A 20,231-nucleotide genomic window follows, 5' to 3' on the forward strand; every position below is an offset into this window, starting at 1 on the left:
AACAGTGAACACTAGAACTGATGGCTAATCTATTTCCACAGTCTGGTACAAATTTCCACTGACTATAAAGCAGGTGGAACTGAACTGAAAAACTCTCCATCCACGTGATGTTGGCAGTAACAGAGCAATCTTATCTTTCTTAAAGAAGGTGGTTGAATTCCTCACCTCTATCCCATCACCTGGCCCCTGGCTAGAAAAACACCACACCACCAATTAGCTCTGTATTTATTGCACCAAGCTTTTTTGATGCATACATTACCTCTTTCTATATCCAGTCAAGGGCTATATCATCCAGAAATCATATCAGTAGTAGGAAGAGGCCCTTGAAAGTGGATATGCTGGGAGATATAACCCCCTCAAAGAAAGCATTAAAGGAGAAGCTGGAGGCTTAATGCTCACCTGGGTCATGCATCCTTACAAACAGAGTGTATGTGTGTGTAACGGGGAGTGTGTATGATCTCCGGGCCATAGAAATAAGAGAAATTTTCTCTCATTCTAGGGGAGTAACACTGAAGGAAAGCCTGCAAACACTGTGAAATTTGATGCCCAAAATACAGTTTAACCAGTGCGTATTATAGACAGAGTGGGGCCAACAACAATCTACAAAGCTCATCAGGATAGGTTTATCCCTCTTGTTCGAGTGAAAAAGATGAAAAATACTGGCAAGATATCTAAGTAGGGAAAAATGCTGAGATCAAGGAAAATAGAACTGATGATTTTTTAAAATCCTCTGAAAGTATTTGCTATTTCAACTGAATGAAAATCCTTAGAAAATTAATTTAGTATTTATAAGAGGGAAAGAACAGATTCTGACAAAAGAATGACAGAATTATCTAAATGAGGTGAGGATTTCAAGGAAACGAAAAATGCAAGATCAGGATTAAATGTAGGCAGTGAAGAGCAGAAAAGCCATTGGGAAAGGGGCTGAAAGAGTTACTTGTAAAACAAACCTAAAGAACACCCCAAAATTTAAATACAGAGAACCAAGAACTTCTTTTAAACTTAAACCTAAGATTGTGAATCTAGAGGAAAGGAAAGGAAATTCTCGCCTGAGAAGCACGAGCTTGCAAATGTGCTCGCTGTAGTTCCTGCTCCTCCTTGGATTTGTTTGGTGCCTCTGGCCCCAAGGATGCTTGGCCACTTGCTCAGTGGAGAGCCTTGGCTTTGATGCCTCATCTCCTGACCCCATCACTGCCTCACGTCCCAAGAGGCGAGCGCCACTCCTCCGTTGGTAAGAGTGGGCCAGGCCTCCACAGACCACTGTGACTGAAGCCAGGCAGCTCTCAGCAGCCAGGCCAGATCCCATCTGACCCCAGAAGCCCTGATCCTCCTTCCTGCACTTCTGAACCCCAATGGCACACCCTGATTCAGGGGACTGGGTGTGGCTTCCCCAGTGGCTGCTGGAAGAGGCAGCACATCAGGACCTGGAAAGGAGAGAAGGTTAACACCCAAGGAGGAACTCCGAGCAATGAAAGGCAAGAGACTGTAAGGAGCAACAGATCGATTTCTCTCTCATTCTGCACCCAATGATGGTTCCAAGGTGCAGTGGTACCGCAGCAACTCTGGAAGGCGCGCTCATAACCAAGGGAAGAGTGGTGGTTCTAAGGTGCAGTGGTCCCATGGCACCTCTGGAAGACACACTTATAATCAAGGAATGAGAAGCTACAGCCAGCTCTGTCACTCGCCAACTTATATTTGCTTTCTTTCTCTTCTTGCCTTGCCCTCAGCCTTGCCTTCCTGGGATCATACTTTCCATGAGGCTTTAGCATATAAGCTTTATCTCAGGCTCTGTTTTCTAGAAAACCCAGACAAGGAAAAAGACCATGCAGATAAAAGGTTTCACAACAAGGATTAGTGAAAAGAGAGTTTATATAAAAGACAGATGTTTGATTTGTAATTTTTATGCAAATATTAGATAAAGAAAAGGTAAGACAAGATTTCAGTCCGGGAAAAAAAATAAGCGTTTTTAAAAACGTTATGTAAATTGAGGAAAACCCCTTGACTTCATATTTCTCTACAAAAATAAATGCCGAAAGACAGTCTAGCCACTTATACAGACTCCTAAGGGAGAACTTTGTGTCCACAGAATTTTTCAATAGCCCCTGTGTTTTTCACATGTGACTTTTCAGATATTCAGATATATATCTCATATGTATATTTCCTTATATGTTTATTGACAACTAAACTGATGATTCAGTCTAGCCAACCAATAAATGAATTAATATTCACCAATAAATATTTTAACTGATAAATTTTTGCCAATAAACATTCATTTACTGGTGAAAATGAAATTTAGGTGAAAAGGGATTGGCATTCTTTTGTTATCATCAAAAGACCAACTAAAGCAAGATTAGAGAGGCAGCATGGAGAGAAGGCCATATTTGCAAAAAAAAAAAAAAAAAAAAAGAATATAGAAAGGAAGGGAGGCTGTTCTATTTGTAGTTTCAACATACGATATGCAGGTGGTCTCTTACAATGGTTTGACAAGAGTTTTTGACTTTACAATAGTATGAAAACAATATGTGTTCAATAGAAACTATACTTGCCTTTTTTGGGGGGCAGGGGGAGACAGGGTCTGGCTCTGTTGCCCAGGCTGGAGTGCAGTGGCACAATCTTGGCTCACTGCAACCTCTGCCTTCTGGACTCAAGTGATCTTCCCACCTCAGCCTCCCAAGTAGCTGGGACTACAGGCACATGCCACCACACCTGGCTAATTTTTGTATTTTTTATAAAGATGGGGTTTTGCCATGTTGTCCAGGCTCGTCTCCCACTCCCGAGCTCAAGCAATGTGCCCCCCAATGGCATCCCAAAGTGCTGGAATTACAGGCATGAGCCACCACACCCTGCTATACTTTGAATTTTGAATTTTGATCTTTTCCTGGGCTAGCAATATGCTGTAAGATACCCTCATGACACTGGGTAGCAGCAGCAAGCTGGAGCTCTCAGCCAGCCATGCTATCACAAAGATGAACCACTAATACTATGCCTTACAGTGTACTGTATTCATTCAATCACATGAGCCATTTGTGGAATCCTGATAAGATAAGGTAGCAAGGAGGGAACCCCAGGGTAGAGGGGAGCAATTGTTCTGAGAGACAGCTAACCACAAACAACTCCTTAGCACAACATCCTGTTCCCAAATACCTTGCTCTTCATGTAGCCCTAGCACCATAGCCTTATCTGCTTGTAGCCTCTCCAGCATGACCCTATAAACCTTCCCTCCAGCCTCTGCCTCTATGCAGACAGCCCCTTCTCTGCTGTGCTATCCATTGCACTCTGGCAACATATCCTTATACTTTCTCTTATAAATCTGCCTTTCTTTACCCATGACTGTTGGTAAATTCTTTTACTGACTGCAAGGCTGGGCCCAGTCAATCACACCTGCAACAATATTTATTATAAAATGGGCTTTGTGTTAGAAGATTTTGCCCACCTGTAGTCTAATGCAAGTGTTCTGAGAACATGTAAGGTCATCTGGGCTAAGATATGACACTCAGAAGATTAGTTGAGTCAAATGCATGTTTGACCTATGACATTTTCAATTTACAATGGGTATATTGAGACGTAATCCCATCATGAGTTGAAGAACTTCTGTATATTTATGAATCTGTGAAATCTTAGTAGCACAACAGTCTTGGCATAGAAAGTAATCTATATAAAACATTAAAGAAGAGAAGGAACTGTACATGTTTCTCAAAAGGAGAAATGAGGCCTTTTTTTAACTTTTAAGTTCAGGGGTACGTGTGCAGGTTTGTTATCCAGGTAAACTAATGTCATGGGGATTTGTTGTACAGATTATTTCATTACCTAGGTACTAAGCATAGTACTCTAGTTATTTTTTCTGCTCCTCTCCCTCTTCCCACCCAACCACCTTCAAGTAGGCCCACCTTCAAGTCTGCTGTTCCTCTCTTTGTTTCTGTGTGCTCTCATCATTTAGCTCCCACTTATACGTGAGAACATGTGGTATTTGATTTCTGTTCCTGCATTGGTATGCTAAGGATAATGGTCATCAGCTCTGTCCATGCTCCTGCAAAGAATATGATCTCATTCTTTTTTATGGCTGCATAGTATTCCATGATGTATGTGTACCACATTTTCTTTATCCAGTCTGCTACCAATGGGCATTAAGGTTCATTTCATGTCTTTGCTATTACGAATAGTGCTGCAATGAACAGACATATGCATGTGTCTTTATAACAGAATGATTTATATTCCTTTGGATATATACCTAGTAATAGGATTGCTGGGTCAAATGGTAGTTCTGTTTTTAGATCTTTGAAGAATCACCACACTGTCTTCCACAATGGTTGAACTAAGTTACACTCTCGCCAGCAGTGTATAAGTGTTCCTCACCAGCATCTGTTATTTTCTGACTTTTTAGTAATAGCCATTCTGACTGGTGTGAGATGGTATCTCACTGTGGTTTTGATTTGCATTTCTGTAATGATCAGTGATGTTGAGCATTTTTTTTCTAAAATATTTTATTTATTTATTTATTTATTTATTTATTTATTTATTTTTTTAGTATTTATTGATCATTCTTGGGTGTTTCTCGGAGAGGGGGATTTGGCAGGGTCATAGGACAATAGTGGAGGGAAGGTCAGCAGATAAACAAGTGAACAAGGGTCTCTGGTTTTCCTAGGCAGAGGACCCTGTGGCCTTCCGCAGTGTTTGTGTCCCTGGGTACTTGAGATTAGGGAGTGGTGATGATTCTTAATGAGCATGCTGCCTTCAAGCATCTGTTTAACAAAGCACATCTTGCACCGCCCTTAATCCATTTAACCCTGAGTGGACACAGCACATGTTTCAGAGAGCACGGGGCTGGGGGTAAGGTTATAGATTAACAGCATCCCAAGGCAGAAGAATTTTTCTTAGTACAGAACAAAATGGAGTCTCCTACATCTACTTCCCTCTACACAGACACAGCAACAATCTGATTTCTCTATCTTTTCCCCACATTTCCCCCTTTTCTATTCTACAAAACCGCCATCGTCATCATGGCCCGTTCTCAATGAGCTGTTGGGTACACCTCCCAGATGGGGTGGCTGCCAGGCAGAGGGGCTCCTCACCTCCCAGATGGGGTCGCAGCCAGGCAGAGGCGCTCCTAACATCCCAGACAGGGTGGCGGGGCAGAGGCACTTCCCACATCTCAGACAATGGGCGGCCGGGCAGAGACGCTCCTCACTTCCTAGGCGGGATGGCGGCCGGGAAGAGGCGCTTCTCACTTCCCAGACTGGGCGGCCGGGCAGAGGGGCTTCTCACATCCCAGATGATGGGCGGCCAGGCAGAGACGCTCCTCACTTCCCAGATGGGGTGGTGGCCGCGATGTTGAGCATTTTTTCATACGCTTATTGGCTGCATGTACATATTCTTTTGGAAAGTGTCTGCTCATGTCTTTTGCCCACTTTTTAATGGGGTTGTTTGTTTCCTGTAAATTTGTTAAAGTTCCTTATAGATGCTGGATATTAGAGCTTTGTCAGACACATAGTTTGCAAAAATTTTCTCCCATTCTCTAGGTTGTCTGGTACTTTGTTGATAGTTTCTTTTGCTATGAAGAAGCTCTTAAGTTTAATTAGATTCCATTTGTCAATTTTTGCTTTTGTTGCAAATGCTTTTGGCATCCCCCTCATGAAATCTTTGCCAGTTCCTATGTCCAGAATGGTGTTGCTTAGGTTGTCTTCTGAGTTTTTGTAGTTTGGGGTTTTACATTTAAGTCTTTAATCTTCTTGAGTTTATTTTTTTGTATGGCGTAAGGAAGGGGTCCAGTTTCAATCTTCTGCATAATGGCTAGCCAATTATTCCAGCACCATTTATTGAGTAGGGAGTTCTTTCTCCATTGCTTCTTTGTGTCAGCTTTATCTAAGATCAGATGGTTATAGATATGTGGCCCTATTTCTGAGCTCTGTACTCTGTTCCATTGGAGACCTTTCTTTTTTAAAGGTAGAGAAATGCTGTGTAAGAGAGAGAATAGAAACCAGGAGTCAAATGACACAAGACTGACTCCATGCTCTACTGCTAATTGTATATGTTTGGGCATGTTGTCTAGCAGAATGAGCATTCATTTCTTTATTTTTAAAATCAAGATAATAATTAAACCTACCTCACAGGTTTATTGCAAGCACAAATTAAATAATGGGTGCTAAAAGCTTTCACAAAATGCTATAGAAATGTAAGAAATTATTATTAATAGAGATTTGTACCTACAAGTTCTCTACCGGAAACTCCTAATAGACTGTTTTTTCTAGGAATGTCCCTGTTGTTACAGCATTTTTTCTTGTCTCTATCTATGAACAAAGAATATGAAGATGAAAAATAAATATCCCTTTCTGATCTTAAAACAGTTCTGGATCTAGCTAAATAAAACCAGCTAGAACTAACAACAAATATTTTCCTGATAGACATAAAACAGCAACTCTTTGGACTGGTTTGCAGGTTATCTGAAGCCTAACCCACCCTATTTTTGCAAACTTATTTTTTATTCATTTCCTATATGAACCACTAAATTCAGTCCTCCTGTCAACCCTCGCCATAGACAGTGTCCTTACTGACACTGTGGGACTCATTGCAGATGCCACTGCAGCCTGTGATCACCTGCCCCTGTTGCCTCATGACAGCTGCAGCAGCTCACAGTTGTCTGTGGTGGCCTTTGCTGCCATTGCCATTGCTGGCTTCAAGAGTCAAGAGTCCATGAGCTTCCTGCTCCTGTTAACTGGGACAGCAGAATCTCACAGTGATTTCTCTCTGTCTTTCACATTTTCATCTCTTGCCAGTAGATGTCTTAGAAATGTAGTTTTCAGACTTCCAGCCCCTGGAATCTAGAAGAGATTACTAAAGACCATAAATGAAGCCCAAAATGTTTCAGTCCAATACCAACGACCAAGTGTTAAAATTAACATTTGACTAGTGTCAAAATAGGGCTCTCATAGAATGAACTTATGAGATATAGAGTTGGCCTGGAACAGTGTTCAAAAAATTAATTATTACATTCTTATTATGAGAAGTTTTAGTAGTAAATCTTAAAAGTTTAATATTATGCTGCAGAAACAATAATAGTTTGTAAATTGGTGTTCACTTTCAATCAAGGCTGGTGAAAGAAGAAGCTGGATATTTGGGAGTATCTTATTTTGCTGTCACATTTTAATCTTTTCTAAATACTTTTCACAATTTGTATTATGTTTGGGTCAAAGATAATTAATCATAATAATCATAGTATATGACTTTAGAGTTTCCATTTCATGAAACTTTGGGTTTACAAAGATGGCAATCTGTCTGGCTTCTCCTTCACAAAATGTGAAAGAATCCCAAATGGTACTTTGTCTTAAAAGAATTCGTGGCCCCCATGAAATTAAGTGAAAAATATTAGATAGAGTTTTTCAAGGTCCTTAAATGTCGTGAATGACACCAATCAATTATATAAAGATTGGAATATCATATAATATCATAGCTATGATTCTATGTTGTATTATTACTTAAATGCTTATAAGCATTGGTTGCCTCAAAAAATATGTAAGCATCCTTCATAGTTATCCATCTAACGTACTATCCCTTAAATTTGTATAATGATCAACATATTTCTTTGTTTATTTAAAAGTTTGAAAGTACTTGATAATTTTCATATCAAATGAACAGCTTTTCATAAGTGATTAATTATTGCAGCATTTGACTGATAGAATACAATGTCAACATATAAAGGACATAAAGAGATTTTGTACTCCAGGTTACATCTATAGTGCTTTTTGTGAAAGTGAATGTTCACACATTAATAATAAATTGAAGTCATATGCCACGTTAATATGAATAACATTCAGTGTGTTGTTGATCTGTGTGATCTCACAGTCATTGATTGCACACAAGTTCAGAGACGGCAGAAATGACACTGCAGTCAGCATGGAGCTCTTCGACTTTCCAAAGGTCCCAGTCAAAGCCAAACAACAGATTTTTGGAAGAATATCAAGGCAGAAGCCAAACTTTGATGTATCATAAGCTATGAGTGAGTTTTATTTTCTGTTTCAGTTCTTTTACTCAAAAACCCCATCTGAGCACATACTTGCCTAGAATTGGCCATACCAAACGAGAGCAGCTTGTTGATGAAGTCAGGGCAATTTCTTCTCCTAAAGAAAAGCGAGGTTCCATAGGAAGAACCTGGCTTCATTTCCAATCCATCAGGCAACTTCCTGACTGTCCTCAGATCTTTTACACGCACCACTGGCAGCCACAGAATATAAGATATCTAAGCTTCCAGATCACTTGCTCAAGTTTTCAAGCCAGAAAAACTTTCTTGGTAGAATATGCAAACAGCAAGTGTAAAAGACTAAGTGATGTGTCTCTGAAAAACCTCTTGTGAAAATGCCTAAATGTCTCCAAAGATGTTTTCTGTTCCTTTTCTTCTCTTCCCACCATTCACTTAAAAAATTCTCCTTTTAATCACAAGAAGTAATTTGGGGGAAAGCATTTCTCAGAGACATCCACAGAGGAAGGCAAAAGAGGATGTTTTAGATCTGCGGCAGAGAAGCAGTTGAAGTTTATGACCATCACCATCTCATGTGTACTTGAGGTTTCATATTCTTCCAGTTTCACTCTGAGAGGACCCTCTACTCTCCTGATCTGAGACTGATTAGACATTGACCCATCCTGACCTTGAAGCTGAACCAAGGGACTTCCTTGAATGGGTATGAAGCCAAAGACTAATTCCACTGAATATCCTTCCTTGCCTGGCAGGTCACTCCATGAGGACATCAAAAGCACATTGAGTAAGAAAAGGAAGTCACTAGAGGTTTGGATGGGAGAAGACAGTGAGCTAAATTGCCTTAGTTGGCCAATTGGCCTGTAAGTGAAATCCAGCCAGCTGCCTGGTTTTTTTGTTTGTTTATTTGTTTGTTTTGTATTGATTTTTGGATTTATTGTACTTTAAGTTCTGGGATACATGTGCAGAATGTGCAGGTTTGTTAAATAGTATACATGTGGCATAGTGGTTTGCTGCACCCACCAGCCCATCATCTATATTAGGTATTTCTCCTAATGCTATCCCTCCCATAGCCCCCCACCCCCCAACAGGCCCTGGTGTACGGTGTTCCCCTGCCTGTGTCCATGTGTTCTCATTGTTCACTTCCCACTTATGAGTGAGGACATGCGGTGTTTCGTTTTCTCTTCCCGTGTTAGTTTGCTGAGAATGATGATTTCCAGCTTCATCCATGTCCCTGCAAAGGACATGAACTCAACCTATTTATGGCTGCATAGTATTCCATGGTGTATATGTACCACATTTTCTTTATCCAGACTATCATTGATGGGCATTTGGGTTGGTTGCAAGTCTTTGCTATTGTGAATAGTGCCACAATAAACATGCATGTGCATGTGTCTTTATAGTAGAATGATTTACAGTCCTTTGGGTATATACCCAATAATGGGATTGCTGGGTCAAATGGTATTTCTGATTCTAGATCATTGAGGAATCGCCACACTGTCTTCCACAATGGTTGAACTAATTTATACTCCCAACAGTGCAAAAGTGTTCCTATTTCTCCACATCCTCTCCATAATTTGTTTTTTCCTGACTTTTTAATGATCACCATTAATGAGATGGTATCTCATTGTAGTTTTGATTTGCATTTCTCTAATGACCAGTGATGATGAGCTTTTTTTATATGTTTGTTGGCCACATAAACGTCTTCTTTTGAGAAGTGTCTGTTCATATCCTTTGCCCACTTTTTGATGGGATTGTTTGTTTTTCTTGTAAATTTGTTTAAGTTCTTTGTAGATTCTGGATAATAGCCCTTTGTCAGATGAATAGATTGCAAAAATTTTCTCCCATTCTGTAGGTTGCCTGTTCATTCTGATGATAGTTTCTTTTGCTGTGCAGAAGCTCTTTAGTTTAATTAGATCCCATTTGTGAATTTTGGCTTTTGTTGCCATTGCTTTTGGTGTTTTAGTCATGAAGTCTTTGCCCATGCCTATGTCTTGAATGGTATTGCCTAGGTTTTCTTCTAGGGTTTTTATGGTTTTAGGTCTTATGTTTAAGTATTTAATCCATCTTGAGTTAATTTTTGTATAAGGTGTAAGGAAGAGGTCCAGTTTCAGCTTTCTGCATATGGCTAGCCAGTTTTCCCAACACCATTTATTCAATAGGGAATCCTTTCCCCATTGCTTCTTTTTGCCAGGTTTGTCAAAGATCAGATGGTTGTAGATGTGTGGCATTATTTCTAAGGCCTCTGTTCTGTTCCATTGGTCTATAAATCTGTTTTGCTACCAATACCATGCTCTTTTGGCTAACTGTAGACTTGTAGTATAGTTTGAAATCAGGTAGCATGATGCCTCCAGCTTCACTCTTTTTGCTTAGGATTGTCTTGGCTATATGGGCTCTTTTTTGGTTCCATATGAAATTTAAAGTTGTTTTTTCTAATTCTGTGAAGAAAGTCACTGGTAGCTTGATTGGGATAGCATTGAATCTATAAATTACTTTGAGTAGTATGTCCATTTTCACAATATTGATTCTTCCTATTCATGAGCATGGAATGTTTTTCCATTTGTTTGCGTCCTCTCTTATTTCCTTGAGCAGTGGTTTGTAGTTCTCCTTGAAGAGGTCCTTCACATCCTTTGTCAGTTTTATCCCTAAGTATTTTATTCTCTTTATAGCAGTTGTGAAAGGGAGTTCACTCGTGATTTGAGTGTTTGTCTATTATTGCTGTATAGGAATGCTTGTGATTTTTGCACATTGATTTTGTATTCTGAGACTTTGCTGAAGTTGCTTATCAGCTTAAGGAGAATTTGGACTGAGACGATGGGGTTTTCTAAATATACAATCATGTCATCTGCAAACAAAGACAATTTGACTTCCTCTCTTCTATTTGAATACCCTATTTGAATTCTTTCTTTTGTCTGATTGCCCTGGCCAGAACTTACAATACTATGTTGAATAGGAGTGGTGAGAGAGGGCATTCTTGTCTTGTGCTGATTTTCAAAGGAAATGCTTCCAGCCTTTGTGCATTCAGTATGATACTGGCTGTGGGTTTGTCATATATAGCTCTTATTTTGAGATACGTTCCATCAATATCTAGTTTATTGAGAGCTTTTAGCATGAAGACGTGTTGAATTTTATCAAAGGCCTGTTCTCCAGCTATTGAGATAATCATGTGTTTTTTGTCATTGGTTCTGTTTATGTGACGGATTACATTTATTGATTTGCATATGTTGAACCAGCCTTGCATCCCAGGGATGAAGCTGACTTGATTGTGGTAGATAAGCTTTTTGATGTGCTTCTGGATTCAGTTTGCCAGTATTTTATTGAGGATTTTTGCATCAATGTTCATCAGGTATATTGGCCTGAAATTTTCTTTTTTTGTTGTGTTTCTGCCAGGTTTTGGTATCAGGATGATGCTGGCCTCATGAAATGAGTCAGGGAGGAGTCCCTCTTCTTCTATTGTTTGGAATAGTTTCAGAAGGAATGGTACCATCTCTTGTTTGTACTTCTGGCAGAATTCATCTGTGAATCCTTCTGGTCCTGGGCTTTTTTTGTTTGGTAGGCTATTAATCACTGCCTCAATTTCAGAACTTGTTATTGGCCTATTCAGGGATTTGTCTTCTTCCTGGTTTAGTAGTGGGAAGGTGTATGTTTCCAGGAATTTATCAATGTCTTCTAGATTTTTCTGGTTTATTTGCATAGAGGTGTTTATGGTATTCTCTGATGGTAGTTTGTATTTCTGTGGGATCAGTGGTGATATCCCCTGTATCATTTTTTATTGTGTCTATTTGATTCTTCTCTCTTTTCTTCTTTATTAGTCTGGCTAGCAGTCTATCTATTTTGTTAATCTTTTCAAAAAGCCAGCTGATGGATTCATTGTTTTTTTTGAAGGATTTTTTGTGTCTCTATCCCCTTTAGTTCCACTCTGATCTTAGTTATTTCTTGTCTTCTGTCAGCTTTTGAATTTGTTTGCTCTTGCTTCTCTAGTTCTTTTAATTGTGATGTTAGGGTGTCAATTTCAGATCTTTCCCACTTTCTCCTGTGGGCATTTAGTTTTATAAATTTCCCTCTAAACACTGCTTTAGCTGTGTCCCAGAGATTCTGGTATGTTGTGTCTTTGTTCTCATTGGTTTCAAAGAACTTACTTATTTCTGCCTTAATTTTGTTATTTACCCAGTATTCATTCAGGAGCAGGTTGTTCAGTTTCCACATAGTTGTGCAGTTTTGAGTGAGTTTTTTAATCCCGAGTTCTAATTTGATTGCAGCTGCCTCTTTTTATATGCCCTTTGAACTAAGAATAGTTTTCTTTTGTCCACTTTTAATGGCTGAAAAGTTGTAAATGGTTAAAAAAGAATATTTTATAATGCAAAAATTGTATAAGATTTACATTTTTATGTATTGGTTATTTACAACAAATAAACATCCCCAGGGACAAATAGCCCAATTTTCAAACCAAAGAATCAAACAGTGATTTATTTCCAATATACAGAACCCAGATGCTTGGGAAAATCTCAGTCTTCATAAGCGATCTGAGTATTCATCCACACATCAAGAACTAATGAATAAATACGTCCTGTAATTATAAATGAATCAAGTATAAGTGCTGTAGTGACTTATAAAAGAAACTCACTTTAGGGGTTTACCTTTTTTTGTCATTGTGCTTCTTTTTTTCAATCTGCTGTTTCCATCAACTGTAATGGGAATTACATCGCCCTTCTGGATGGCCTCCTGCTGCAGTGACTGGAAATCATGGCTGTGGCATTTAGTCTGACAATGGAACAAATGTTTGCAGTTGGTACTCGCCAAATAAATCCAGGGCATCTGAGCACTTGATTCAGGGCCCCTCCATTTCTACAGTCTTTCCAATTGAATTATCTAGCTCTATCTGTGTATAGCTACAAGAAATGAGTATAGTGAGAATTTATTTTGTGTCCCATCCAGAAGTTTATTCTAGAAACAGATTATATTTTGAGTCAACTATGAAGTGGCTACTTGCTAAGATAAGCTTTCTATTTGCTGACAATGATTGGCTGCCTCAAGCTGCCTTGAGCTCCCAGTCACTGGAAACTTTTTTTTTTTTAAGGCTGGATATAACCATTTATCGCAGTCCCTACAGATGGGATTTTTACCCTGGGCGGCAGATTACCTCTAAATTCTGATAACCTTTAAGGTCCCCTCTGATTCAAAATCTATTATTCTTAGATAAGGCCCAGGAGCATTTTTCTGAGACTGCCCCAGAAAAAAATGTAATAACTCCAGGCACACAATGACTCTTGTTCATCATTTACCTGTTACTGCCACCTGCCTCCCTTGCTTTCCATTAAGTTTGCAAAGAGTAGAAGATCTGGCTTCTGGGCTGCAATTTAATACGTGTGCAAAAGTAATATCAGAATCCTGCCATTAATAGGGCTGTACTCCAAGGAACAGGGCATGCTTTATTAGTTCCTCATCAATTAAGCAAGGGAAACCTTCAGGCTTCAAAACGAGCTGTGTCTCAGTGGCGACAGAGAGAGATGATTTTGTCTACAAGACAGAAATCCACCGGGGACAATGGATGCCTCTGTTCCACATGGGGAAAGGGTGGGGGTCATATCCGCCCTCAGCAGCTATTTTCAGTGACAGAGAAAAATCCCCTCCTGAGGGAGGGCGTGACAAACAAGGTGACTGGGGGCTTTCTCAAACTCCAAATTGTTCCATACCAAGATTCCAAGATACCAAGGTACTCTGTAGGAACACACATGGGGAATCCCAAACAAAGGAAACTTTTTCCTATGACAATATTTTTTCTTAAAAAAAAGTCATGGGCTGGGCATAGTGGCTCACTCCTATAATCCCAGCACTTTGGGAGGCCAAAGCAGTCGGATCACTTGAGGTCAGGAGTTTGAGACCAGCCTAGCCAATATGGTGAAACCCCGTCTCTAATAAAAATACAAAAATTAGCCAGGCATGGTGGTGGGCACCTATAATCCAGCTACTCGGGAGGCTGAGGCAGGAGAATTGCTTGAACCCAGGAGGCAGAGGTTGCCATGAGCTGAGATCGTACCACTGCACTCCAGCCTGGGTGACAGAGCAAAATTCCCTCTTAAAGAAAAAAAAAAGTCATGGATAGTAGTGACATCTATATCTCAACATATCAGTGCAGAAAGAGTTCAGAACTTCAAGGTATACCAGGTGTGGCACACAGTGATGGAAGGAGATGATGGCTATCAGGTGTTATTATGGGACATAGTGAGAGGCAAGGACTGTAAAGTGGTAATGCTAGAAAATTAGGCTGATGCCCAGTCATGGAGGCCCTTGTGTGCCCAGTTACATGCTCCTGCAGGTGTTAAAGAGCCAGTAAAGGATTATATAAAGGGAAGTGATGTAGACGCAGCTCTGTCCACCACATACTGAGGAGACAGACTGGGATGCTCCACAGGCTTCTGAAGCCAAGGAAACAAGCTTTAATTGGAGATATTAGTTTGGGCATCATTAGGGTATAAGTAGATGATAAAGTTTGAGTGTTTGTCTCCTCCAAATCTCATGTTGAAATGTGATCCCCAGTGTTGGAGGTGGGGCCTAGTGGTGGCTGTTCCGGTCATGGGTGCGGATCCCTCATGAATGGCTTGGTGGGGTCCTCAAGATAATGAGTGGGTTCTTGTTCTGTGAGTCCCCATGAGAACTGACTGTTGGGAGAAACCTGGCACCTCCTCCTGCTGCTCCCATCTCTCTTGCTCCCTTTCCTACCCTGTGACATGCCTACTCCCCCTTCTCCTTCCACCAAGATTAGAAGCTTTTTGAAGCCTCACCAGAAGCAGATGCTGATGCCACACTTCTTGCACAGCCTGCAGAACCATAACGCAAATCAACGTCTTTTATTATTTTTTAAAATGTATCTATTTTTGATGGACATTTGGGTTGGTTCCAAGTCTTTGCTATTGTGAATAGTGCTGCAATAAGCATACGTGTGCATGTGTCTTTATAGCAGCATGATTTACATCCTTTGGGTATATACCCAGTAATGGGATGTCTGGGTCAAATGGTATTTCTAGTTCTAGATCCTTGAGGAATCGCCACACTGTCTTCCACAATGGTTGAACCAGTTTACAGTCCCACCAACATTGTAAAAGTATTTCTATTTCTCCACATCCTCTCCAGCACCTGCTATTTCCTGACTTTTTAATGATTGCCATTCTAACTGGTGTGAGATGGTATCTCATTGTGGTTTTGATTTGCATTTCTCTGATGGCCAGTGATGATGAGCATTTTTTCATGTGTCTATTGGCTGCATAAATGTCTTCTTTTGAGAAGTGTCTGTTCATGTCCTCAGCCCACTTTTAGATGGGGTTGTTTTTTTCTTGTAAATTTGTTTGAGTTCTTTGTAGATTCTGGATATTAGCCCTTTGTCAGATGAGTGACAATAAGAACACATGGACACAGGAAGGGGAACATCACACATCAGGGCCTGCCGGGGGTGGGGGGAGTGGGGAGGGATAACATTAGGAGATATACCTAATGTATATGATGAGTTAACGGGTGCAGCACACCAACATGGCACATGTATACATATGTAACGAACCTGCACGTTATGCACATGTACCCTAGAATTTAAAGTAAATTTTTTAAAAAAATTATCTATTTTTGAGACACAGTCTCACTCTATTGCCAAGGCTGGAGTGTTGGAGTGTAGTGGTGGGATCACAGCTCACTGCAACCTCTGCCTCCCAGGTTCAAGTGATCCTCCTGCCTCAGCCTCCCAAGTAGCTGGGATTACAGGTGTGCACCATCATGCCTGGCTATTTTTAAGTTTATTTTTGTGGAGACAAGGTTTCACTATATTATCCAGGCTGCCTCTTTTCTTTGTAAATCACCCAGTCTCAGTATTTCTTTACAGCCATGCAAAATGAACTAAGGCAGTAGGTGACAAGGTCATGGAAAGTATGAAACCACCCAAAGGAACAGAAAATATGACAAGTATGAAGAAAATCAGGAACTTGTGAGTGAGATCAGAAAGCAACACATGAATCCATACAAGAACGACCAGGAGAGTCAGGAGAGCAAGGGGGCCCAGAGAGAGACACCATCAAAGCACCGTAGAGTGTCACCTTCTTCCATCTGAGCACTGCTTCCCGTCTGGGGGATGGGGAAGGAGGTACTTACATGCAGGCAAATCTGAATCAAGGGTGAACTCTCCTTGGATATCAATTTTATTCTTGGAACTAAAGAAAAGAACAGGCATACGGAGATACAGGATGATAAAGTGGACACGGCCCTGGTCTTGGTGCCAAAAGGTTGAGTTCTGATTTCTGTCCATTCTGTGTGACCTTGGGAAGGGCACTTTACTCTTCGCAGCCTTTATTGTCTTATCTGGAAATTAAGGGTGTTGTTTGGTATGTTCTCTGCTCACAACTCAAAAGTCATTTCTATTAGGAGATGAAGTTGACCATTGTCTCCCCAGCCAAGTCGAACCAACAATCACCATCTTTCCCAATGCCAGAAATATATCTAACTTAATGCAAGTGGCAAGCTATTTCAAAAAATGTCACGTTTCCTTTTCTACCTTAAACCTGCCATAATGTACAGGCCCCAGGTCATATCTGGCTCTAATATGAAAATCATAAGCTCTGTTCCTTCTGATCAACAGGAGGAACATTCCTCTTGAACTACTCTAAAAGTCACCACAGAACACTCTTAAAAGTCTTGAATGAATCATTACATTCAAGCTTCTACAAGCTCATTTTGGGAAATGCAGTATTTCAGGGCACAGAGGGACAATTTTACATGCACCTTAAGTGGGGACTTGTTGACATTCACCCATCCTCTGCCAGGAGCATTGTTCTACTGTGCAGCAAGAACAAAGTCCCAGTCCACATTATGAGATATTCTTGTCCAAAGCCCCAGACACACACATCTCAAGTTACTGCAGCCCAAATCTCTACATTCCAAGATACTCCTGGCCAGAGAAAAGGTAAAACAATAGTTCTTGGGGGAGAAAAAAAGGCCTCTTATTATAAAGACAATCCTCATAAAGAAATCTTGGCTGGGCATGGTGGCTCATGCCTGTAATTCCAGCACTTTGGGAGGCAGAGGTGGACAGATTCCCTTAGGTCAGGAGTTCAAGACCAGCCTTGCCAACATGGCAAAACCCAGTCTCTGCTAAAAATAAAAATAAAAAAAATAGCCAGTCATGGTGGCATGCAACTGTGGTCCCAGCTACTCAGGAGGCTGAGGCAGGAGGATCGCTCGAGCCTGGGAGGGCGAGGCTGCCATGAGCTGTGATTGCATCATTCCATCCCAGCATGGGTGACAGAGTAAGACCTTGTCTCAAAAAAAAAAAAAGGCAAGAAAGCAAGACAGAAAGGAAGGAAGGAAGGAAGGAAGCAAGGAAGGAAGGAAGGAAGGAAGGAGAGAAGGAGGGAAGGAGGGAGGGAAGGAAAGAAGGAAGGAAGGAAAGAAGGAAGGAAGGCGGGAAAGAGGGAGGGAGGGAGGGAAAAAAGAAAGAAAGAGAGAGAGAGAAAGAGAAAAAGAAAGAAGAAAGAAAAGAAAGAAAGGAAAGAAAGAGAGAAAGAAAGAAAGGAGAGAAAGAAAAAGAAAGAAAGGAAAGGAACGAAAAGAAAGAAAGAAAAGAAAGGAAGGAAGGAAGGATGGTGGGAGGGAGGGAGGGAGGGAAGGAAGGAAGGAAGGAAGGATGGTGGGAGGGAGGGAGGGAAGGAAGGAAGGAAGGAAGGATGGTGGGAGGGAGGGAAGGAAGGAAGGAAGGAAGGAAGGATGGTGGGAGGGAGGGAGGGAGGGAAGGAAGGAAGGAAGGAAGGGAAATCTCTGACCCCTTGCTTAGGAAAAGAAACCTCTGACCCCTTGCCTAAGTGACTAAGCTATCCCTGCATAAAGGTGTATAAAGGACCAAATGTGGCTTGACGGTCACAGCGCTGAGACTTGAGTGCTTGCCATCACCTCTCCATGCATCCTGACCACCAGTGAAGGCAGAATCGGTTTTAAAATATTCAAGACGTGGTCCCTAGTACTACAATAGTACCAGCGCATAAAACCGAGGTGTGTCAGTGATTCATTCTATGCGTGTAGCGGATAATATACGGAGTAGCCAGCTGAAGAACTGTGCTTGTCTCTAAAGAGTTCAACAGCAGGCATCACCAGCCCAGCCCACCATTAGTCCTGATACGGTGCTACTGTCATCTCCATTTCCTGGAACGTTTGAAAAGTCCAGGGACCTCCTTCCTCTCTTTCCATCTGGAAACCATGTCACTGAGACTAGTGTCAGGAGAAAGTGTAGCAAATCGCAGCAGAAAGAGACCAGATAGACGACAACATCTGTGAATTGGGATGAGCCAAACCCCAGTGCCGCTGTGTCCCCACGTTAAGACTGGAGCAGCCAGATTCCCTCTGCCCCCACTGTTCCACGCTGTCACCCCCACCCCCAGTGTCACCCTAGTCACTCGCACCCCACTCCAAACTACAAACCCATACCTGATTGCCTCTGCCTGCCAACCACTGCTACACACCTCAGCGGTGAAACCCCTCCTCACATCACAGCCCCTTCCAGGAACCGCTGAATTCTAAGAAGCCTGAGTGTCTGACATCCCTCAGGGAGTCCCAGGCCTCCAACCCCAACTGCCAGACCCCACGTCTCTGCTTTCATTCAAGTCCACACATAGAAGTCCATTCAGTCTTTTATTCTCTATGCTCATCATGGGCTGCGCTGCCTCTCCCAAACCTAACCACCCCCAAGTCTTGCCATGGTCCAGTCTGTAATTCCCAGCCCTTCATTACTCCATTCTCTCATAGCTCTGGGCCCACATCTCCTGTCTGTGTCTCTCCCTCAGACTGTTCTCCTGAGCTCTAGACGGCAGGTGCAGTGCTCGCAGACTTGTGCATCTGAGCAGCCTGCAAACGTGACCCAAACCAGCACAGCCAGAGCAAGCTCGATGTCTGTGCCCTGACGTCTGCTCTTCCTAGGCGGTCACGGTCTCAACGAACAGCACTGTCATCACTAAGGATAACATTGAGAGTCATCCCTGACGCCTCGCTCCTTCCTGCTCTCAGCCCACGACATCTGATCCATCTGGAATCTTCTCCCTTCTACCTCCTGCACCTCTCAAACCCATTCACCTTACCTCCACTGCCCACAAATCAAGTCAGACCACCCTCCCTCACCTGGATGACTGTCATCGCCTGTTCATTAACCTTCCCGTGTTCATATTGTCCTCTCTATTTATTCTTCATCCTGAAAAGCAATATTTATTTATTTATTTATTTATTTATTTATTTATTTATTTATTTGAAATGGAGTCTTGCTCTTGTCGCCCAGGCTGGAGTTCAATGGTGCAGTCTCGGCTCACTGCAACCTCTGCCTCCCAGGTTCAAGTGATTCTTCTGCCTCAGCCTCCCAAGTAGCTGGGATTACAGGTACCCACCACCAGCTAATTTTTGTATTTTTAGTAGAGACGGGGTTTCACCATGTTAGCCAGGTTGGTCTCAAACTCCTGACCTCAGGTGATCTGCTTGCCTCAGCCTCCCAAAGTGCTGGGATTACAGGTGTCAGCCACCATGCTCAGCCTGCAATCTTCTTTTAAAAAATCAAGTCATCTTTCTGTTTAAATCCCATTAATAGCTTCCCACATCCTTTGGGCTGAGTCCAAATCCTTCCTGTGGCCTCATGTATCCTCAGCCTTCTCTGCCTGCCTCCCCTGCCTCACCCTTCCCCACTCCCTCTCTCACTCTGTGCTCCAGCAACGCCTGCTTTTTGCAATGCCTCTTGAATTTTCAACTGAAACATCGATTTCATAAGGAGTCTGGTCCTATACTTCATTTTATGATGCAAGCCCCACATCACCTCTGTCTCTAGCACCTAGAACCGCTGAAGGCAAGTGGTAAGCATGTCCTGAATGAATGCTTGCAGGAACAAATGAAGAAATCACCATTTCCTAGACCTTTCCTCTTTCCAGAAAAGTTTGCTTTCTAATGAGAATTGCATTTTCCAAAGTCAGTTTTCCCTGAATGGCCTGGCCTATGAAGACTTTATAGTTAGGGTGGCTACTTATTATCCAAGTAAAAGTGACTGTTAAAAATAGTTAAAATGATGTGGGGTTCTTCTTTGCTTTTTTTTTTTTTTTGGTTTTTTGTTTTTTTGTTTTAAGACGGAGTCTAGCTTTGTTAGCCAGGCTGGAGTGCAGTGGCATGATCTCGGCTCACTGCAGCCTCCGCTTCCCAGGTTCGAGTGATTCTCCTGCCTGAGCCTCCTGAGTAGCTGGGATTACAGGCCTGTGCCACCACATCCAGC

The 20,231-nt window shown here is 41.7% G+C and overlaps 1 long non-coding RNA gene across 2 annotated transcripts in view; it reads right to left on the reverse strand.

The window, feature by feature from the left end:
* Positions 1-4,539: 4,539 nt before the first annotated feature.
* Positions 4,540-20,231, reverse strand: part of LOC134810674 (uncharacterized) — a 47,247-nt gene continuing 31,555 nt past the window's right edge. Inside the window, exons 1-3 of one of the 2 annotated variants that reach the window (XR_010159238.1) lie at positions 16,097-16,303; positions 12,601-12,724; positions 4,540-6,815 (exon numbers count right to left, since the gene is read on the reverse strand). This is a non-coding gene — a long non-coding RNA (uncharacterized LOC134810674). Of the gene's footprint in view, positions 6,816-12,600; positions 12,725-16,096; positions 16,304-20,231 lie in introns of those variants that run through there. The other variant, XR_010159239.1, reaches the window with a different exon arrangement.

Source organism: Pan troglodytes, chromosome 7, assembly GCF_028858775.2.
Source record: "Pan troglodytes isolate AG18354 chromosome 7, NHGRI_mPanTro3-v2.0_pri, whole genome shotgun sequence".
Classification (NCBI taxonomy): Eukaryota; Metazoa; Chordata; class Mammalia; order Primates; family Hominidae; genus Pan; species Pan troglodytes.